The sequence below is a fragment of the Lepus europaeus genome, chromosome 8 (genome assembly GCF_033115175.1).
Source record: "Lepus europaeus isolate LE1 chromosome 8, mLepTim1.pri, whole genome shotgun sequence".
NCBI lineage: Eukaryota > Metazoa > Chordata > Mammalia > Lagomorpha > Leporidae > Lepus > Lepus europaeus.
The window spans coordinates 80,791,492-80,799,245 of record NC_084834.1 but is presented as its reverse complement, the minus strand read 5'-3'; the positions used below and the strand labels follow the sequence as shown (position 1 = coordinate 80,799,245).

The following is a 7,754-nucleotide window of genomic DNA, read 5'->3' as shown; positions in this document are numbered from 1 at the left end:
TTAGCTAAGAAACTTGGACAAGTCTTCTTTTATATGAGCTTCATTCCAAGGCCTATGAATGTTTTCTTTAAAAAGCTGCAGGCAAGGGGCCAGCATAGTGGCATAATGGGTAAAGATGCCGCCTGCAACACTGCCATCCCATATGGGCACCAGTTTGAGTCCTGGCTGCTCCACTTCCCATCTAGTTCTTTTCTAACGTGCCCAGAAGAGCAGTGATATGACCCAAGTGCTTGTGTCTCTGCACCCATGTGGGAGACCCAGAAGAAGCTCCTGGCTCCTGGCTTCAGCTTAGCCCAGCCCTGGCCATTGCAGGCATTTGGGGAGTAAAATAATGGATCAAAGATATATATGTATATGTATGTGTATATATATATATATATGTATCTTTTTCTCTCACTCCTTCTCTGCAACTCTGCCTTTCAAATAAATGAATATTAAAAAAGATCCCTGAAAGTGAAAATGTAGCAAGGACAGACTTGAGATGGAAATCAGCAGAAGGGTAGAGTAGGCTCCCACAGCACTAGTAGGCAGTAGGCTTTCCAAGGCTAAAAATGCAAAAAGCAATGTGACCTCCACATAACTGCAGGGAGTACATGCCTTCAGTTTCTTCTGTAACATGTGCCACAAGGCAAAAATATGGATGGCAAATGTCACCATGATGAAGGCATGCACAGATCAGGGAGGGCACGAGTCTAGGCAAACAGAAGGAAGATGGTCATGTTCAAGGACAGTGTGCTGGACTATGGCAGCATTAGCACCAGTCAAAGGAGATGAGGTGGCTTTAGAGCATGAAGACTGACATGACATAGATGGTGAGTGCTGACAGATTCTTTGAGGGTATTTAGCACTGGTGAAAAACCATAAGTGAAAGTCATTAAAATAAGAACACTCTTCAGATTAGCCCACTGGGTCTGCCTACTCTTACTCCCCTCTTCACCTCCATCAGTGAAATAAATAAATAAATAAACAAATAAATATATATGCATATATACAAAATTAAAGAAGAGGACCGGCGCTGTGGCTCAACAGGCTAATCCTCCGCCTTGCGGCGCCGGCACACCGGGTTCTAGTCCCGGTTGGGGCGCCGGATTCTATCCCGGTTGCCCCTCTTCCAGGCCAGATCTCTGCTATGGCCCAGGAAGGCAGTGGAGGATGGCCCAAGTGCTTGGGCCCTGCACCCGCATAGGAGACCAGGAGATGCACCTGGCTCCTGGCTTTGGATCAGTGAGATGCGCTGGCCGCAGCGGCCATTGGAGGGTGAACCAATGGCAAAAAGGAAGACCTTTCTCTCTGTCTCTCTCTCTCACTATCCACTCTGCCTGTCCAAAAAAAAAAAAAAAAAAAATTAAAGAAGAAGCCAGGTTAGTCCGAAAAAACCAGTGGGGTACCAGAAGACCGTCGTCCATATACCACCAAATAACCACAAAAACACAGCCAGTGCACAGCTGCTGAACCACGACACTGGGATCAAATACCACAGCCTGATATTGCTATTTCCAGGCATAGATGTTTTCCCTGAGTTCTTTTAGGAACCTCCGGTCCACGTACTTATCAGGAGAGGGTTGTTACATGTAAGGTCTCATGTAAGACCTTCTGTCACTTGACCTCGTTGATGTTAGTTACAGGTTGGGCACACGTTATCCTTTCCTTCACTCAGACCAGTTCAATCTCCAGTGCAGGGGTCCGTGTGTTTGCATCCTTTATGAAGATTTGAAGTAAGTACCCTCTGGAAATTCTATACTGTGCCATGATTGCTTTGTACTCACCTTTCCTTGCTTTCTTTTTTGTTTATTTTTAAAGATTTATTTATTTGAAAGAGTTACAGATGGAGAGACAGAGAAGGAGAGACCTTGTATCTCCTAGTTCACTCCCCAGGTAGCAGTAACAGCTGGGGCTGGCCAGGATGAAACCAGGAGCCAGGAGCTTCATCTGGGTCTCTCAAGTGGGTGGCAACAGCCCAAGCTATTTTTAATGTGAACCTAAAACTTCTCTATTTAAGTTACAACTTCAAATAATAAAATATATTTTAAAAACAATAAAATGATGAAGCCTTAGCTACAAAAACGGATGGCTTAAAATATTGGAAAATTCAGAATATAAGAAGCTCAAGAAACTCAACAACAACAAAACAAGCAATTCAGTTAAGAAGTGGGCTAAGGGTATGAGCAAGCATTTTTTAAAGGATGAAATAGAAATGGCCAACAGACACATGAAAAGATGATCAGGATCACTAACCAGCAAGAAAATGCAAACACATACACACACACAATAAATACTAGTGAAGATGTGGAGAAAAAGTACTCTAATACACTGTTGGTTGAAATGTAAACTGGTTCAGCCACTGTGGAAGACAAACGGAAATAGTTCAGAAATCTGAATATAGACTTACCATATGACCCAGCCATTCCACTCCTGGGAATTTATCCAAAAGGAATAAAATCAGCATATTTAAGAGTTATCTGTACCCCTATGCCTGTAGCAGCTCAATTCACAATGGCTAAGATATGGACTCAACCCAGATGTCCATTAACTGATGACTAGATAAAGAAAATGTGGTTTATATACACAATGGACTACTACTCAGTTTTAAAAAAAGAATGAAATCCTCTTTTACAATAAAATGTGTGCAACTCCGAGACCATTATGCTTAGTGAAATACATCAGTCCCCAAAAGGCAAATGTTGTATATTCCCCCTGATCTATGGTAACTAAATATAGAGTAGAAAAAAATGTAAAGTGTATGAGCAAAATTGACATTCTGAGGTTTGATTATTGTTTATAACCTTTGTATATACTCTTGAGAAACAGTGGTTTTCCTACTTAAAAATGTAGGTGAGTCATCACTGTGGTGTAGCGGGTAAAGCCACCACCTGCAATGCCAGCATCCCATATGGGCATCAGTTCGAATCCTGACTGCTCCACTTCAATTCCAGCTCTCTGCTATGGCCTGGGAAAGCAGTATAAGATGGCCCAGTCCTTGGTCCCCTGCACCCATGTGGGAAACCCAGAAGAAGTTCCTGATTCCTGGCTTCAGGTTGGCACAGCTCCAGCCATTGCAGCCATCTCAGGAGTGAACCAATGGATGGGAGACCTCTCTCTCTCTCTCTCTCTCTCTCTCTCTCTCTCACTGCCTTTCCTTCTCTCTGTGTAACTCTGACTTTCAAGTAAATAAATAAATCTTTTTAAAAAAAGTAGAAAAAAATAGAAAGTATAAATATCATCAATAAAAAAGATATGATTATGTATTTTATGGATATATACTAATAAGGGGTCAAAAATGAAAGAATTACAAAATGGAAAACGATGAGATTTTAAAATAAAATTACTTTTTTATTTTTTTATTTTTTTAAAACTTTTATTTAATGAATATAAATTTCCAAAGTACAGCTTATGGATTACAGTGCCCCCCCCCCAACAACTTCCCTCCCACCCGCAACCCTCCCCTTTCCCGCTCCCTCTCCCCTTCCATTCACATCAAGATTCATTTGCAATTCTCTTTATATACAGAAGATCACTTTAGTATATATTACGTAAAGATTGCAACAGTTTGCCCCCACATAGCAACACCAAGTGAAAAATACTATTGGAGTTCTAGTTATAGCATTAAATAACCCCGTACAGCACATTAAAGACAGAGATCCTACATGAAATTTTTAAAAAATTGATTAATTTTCTATGCAATTTCCAATTTAAAGCCAAGTTTTTTTCTTCATCTTCAATTATCTTTATATACAGAAGATCGATTCAGTATATAATAAAATTACTTTTAAAATATGGTCTATTTCCACAAATTATACCATTTCCAGTTTTGTTCTCTCCTGTGTTTGGATCCAGATTTGTATCCCATAAAATTTTACTAATCTACATAATTTTCTTTAGCATTTCTTCATGACTAGTTTAGTGGAGATTTACCTTCTCATAAATCATTTACTTGAAAACTCTTTTGTTTAATCTTCATTGTAGAAGTTTTTAATTTTGGTATTCTGAGATTCCATTTTATTTTGGCATTTTAGAAATGTTGCTCCATTGTGTTTTGATGTCCTTTGACTCAAATCAGATGCTAGCAGTCTTGCATATTGCTGTTTGCCCTGTCTTTTCTCCTCTGCTACCTTCAAGTTTTTCTTGGTAACTTCTGTTTTCAGTGTTTTGAAATAGTGTGTCTCAATATGGTTCCATTTGTATTTATTCTGCTCAAGGTTTCTAGAGCTTCTTCAGTCTGTACGTGCTTTTCTTTCACAAAATTGGAGGAATTTCTGTCGCTGTACCTTCTAATACAATTTGTTCACCAATTTATCTCCATCATAGACTTTGTTTACATGTGGATCAGCCTGCTTCGTAGAATTCCCGAAGTTTATGAGGTTTTGCTGAATTTTCTGTGTGCTTCAGTTAAATATGTCAATTCATCTGACTTTGGTTTACCTGACCTTTTTCTCTCCCATCTCCAATTTGCTGTTAAACACACCTGATGAAGTTTTCTGAGTATTGTAATTTTCTGATCTGGACATTCACTAGTTATTTTTTAAGGAAAAAGTGTTTTAATGATGTATTAAGGTATAGTTCACATGGCATAGAATTCAAAAATGAGTACAAAATTCAATATTTTAAAATAAATGTATAGAGTTGTACAGCTCACTTTAAAACATGTTTATCATGTCAAAATGACTGTTTTCAGTTGTTTGTGGTAAATGCCTTTCATACCTTCAAATAAGGCAGTTACTAATACACTTCCAGTCTATAAATTTCCCTTTTATATACTTCTTTATAACTGGATTAATACAGTATAAAAAGTTTTTGCATCTTGTTTAATTCACATTTATGATGTTTTTCTGTGTGACAGCATAAAACATTTTATTTCTTCTTCATTTTTTGTCTCATTTATCAATAGATAGGCATTTGATTGTTCTAAACTTTTGCTTCTCATAAACAATGTTGCTGTGCAACAAAGTGTAAAAGTGTATGTTTCACTTACCTTGTATAGATTTGTGGGAATGGAATTGCCATGTTGTGGAATGAGTTTAGATTTTACTTTTTGAGAATGTAGCACTATTTTCCAAAGTGACTGCACAAATCAGATATCATTTCTTCAATGACAGAGATGTTATATTTCTTTTCTTTTTTATAGTTTCTATTTTTCTGCTGAAAATCAACTGATGTTCATTCATTATGATACTATATTCATCCAAGCCAGTTTTTTTGCTACAGCAGTATGACAGAGTTGAAGAATGTTTAGAAACATGCTGGGCCTTTATTTTTGTTCTTCCACCATCACCTTCACTGGTTATAACTATTAAAAATAACTACTGTTTGGCGCCGGCGCTGTGGCACAGTGAGTTAATGCCCTGGCCTGAAGCACCAGCATCCCATATGGGTGCCGGTTCCGGACTTGGCTGCTCCACTTCCAATTCAGCTCTTAGGTATGGCCTGGGAAAGCAGTAGAAGATGGCTCCAGTCCTTGGGCCCTGCACCCTTGTGGGAGACATGGAGGAAGCCCCTGGATCCTGGCTTTGAATCTGCGCAGCTCCAAACATTGCAGCCAATTAGGGAGTGAACCATCGGATGGAAGACCTCTCTCTGTGTAGCTCTGACTTTAGAATAAATAAATAAATATTTAAAAAATAATAACTACTGTTCATTGGAAGTGTTCTCTTGTGTGGTGAGATATCATCCTTCATTGATAACCAGCTCTAGTTTTGTGAAAGTGGCTTCAAATTCTATTTTATCTAATTCCACAATTTTGTGGTACATTTTCTGATTCTTCATATGCACAAGCATATTCTCTAATTATGTGTAATACATTATAGATACACTGGCTTCTGTTACATTCATTTTAGTAATGTTACTGTTTATTTAGCCCTCAAATTCCTCACTTACTGTTGCGCGCAAGTGGAAGCTTGGTTTCATGCTTTGTAACAGTGAGTCTGTTTTGGGCTTTGTTTTACACCTAGAGTGAATCCCTTATTTCAGGATATACTTCTCTTTTTTTAACTTTTATTTAATAAATATAAATTTCCAAAGTACAACTTTTGGATTATAACAACTTTGTCCCCCCATAACTTCCCTCTCACCTACAACCATCCCATTTCCCACTCCCTCTCCCATCACATTCTTCATCAAGATTCATTTTCAGTTATCTTTATATACAGAAGATCTACTTAGTATTTACTAAGTAAAGATTTCAACAGTTTGCACCCACACAGACACACAAAGTATAGAGTACTGTTTTAGTAGTAGCTTTTTAGCCAGATCTGAATGACTTAAGGGCTGATTCTGAGGCCAGAGTGCTGTTTAGGACATCTGCCATTCTATGAGTCTGCTGTGTATCCCGCTTCCTATGTTGAATCATTCTCTCCTTTTTAATTCTATCAGTTAGTATTAGCAGACACTAGTCTTGTTTATGTGATTCCTTTGACACTTAATCCTATCATTATGATCAATTATGAACTGAAACTGATCAGGGATATACTTCTTATGAGTGATGTACTAATTCTTGCCCCTTTCAGTGGAAAGCCCAGGGTATTTATAATCACTTCTGCCTTGATGGCACTAAACATGATAATATGCCTCCCATCAGATGGGCAGCAACTAAAATTTCTTCTTGGACTCTATAACATTCCATTTATGATTTTTCTTAGTTCCTGGAGGCTCTTCAAAATTCACACAGTATTGTGTTCAAAGATATGAAGGGAGTTTTCTCTAAGTGTTTTAGACTTCTCTGTCATTTGTGATAGTTCCCCATGCTAAATTTTCCAGATCATAGATTTATTCTTGGATTTTAACTGACATACCAGAACCTGTATTAATGTAGACTTCAGGACAAGAAACTCAGCTGATTTTTTACAGTTCTTGTGCCATTTTTTTCTCACTCTCCAGAGTCCTGAAATTGTGTCTATATCTGTGTATGTTTGCCAGAATTGTTGATCAATAGCTGTAATCATATTAGTTTGAGCCCACCTACTGGAATATCATCTAAACTAATATTCTCTATGGATTGCTTTTAAAAATTATTTAAATCAAATTCATTTAATGTATTTCAAATGTACAGATTTAGGAACATAGTGATACTTCCCAACCTACCCTCCCTACAACCCACAATCTCACCCTTCTTCCTCCTTCCTCTTTTATTCACTCTCTAAATCTACTTGCAGTTTACATTATACTTAATTTTTTTTAAATTTTGTTGACAGGCAGAGTGGACAGTGAGAGAGAGAGACAGAGAGAAAGGTCTTCTTTTTTCCGTTGGTTCACCCCCCAATGGCCGCTTGCAGCTGGCACGCTGCTGTGGCCGGCATACCGAAGCCAGAAGCCAGATGCTTCTCCTGGTCTCCCATGCGGGTGCAGGGCCCAAGCACTTGGGCCATCCTCCACTGCACTCCCAGGCCACAGCAGAGAGCTGGACTGGAAGAGGAGCAACCGGGACAGAATTTATTGCCCCGACCGGCACTAGAACCTGGGGTGCCAGCGCTGTAGTCAGAGGATTAGCCTATTGAGCCGCATCGCCAGCCATACTTTATACTTATAAGATTAACTTTGCACTATGTAAAGAGTTTAACACATTGAGGAAAAAGATACAACATTCTTCCTCAACAGTAGAGACAAGGGCTATAAACAACCATCCACTCTCAAAATGTCAATTTAACTCCTATATATTACACTTTTGGCACTGTATAAGATATCACAGACCAGGAAAAATGTAGGTACTTGTCTTCTGGGGACTTGCTTGTTTCACTAAGTATAATGGTTTCCAGTTGCATCCA

The 7,754-nt window shown here is 38.7% G+C and overlaps 1 pseudogene; it reads right to left on the bottom strand.

Moving 5' to 3' along the window:
- Window positions 1-7,754, bottom strand: part of LOC133765308 (phosphatidylinositol N-acetylglucosaminyltransferase subunit C-like) — a 200,738-nt pseudogene continuing 192,984 nt past the window's right edge.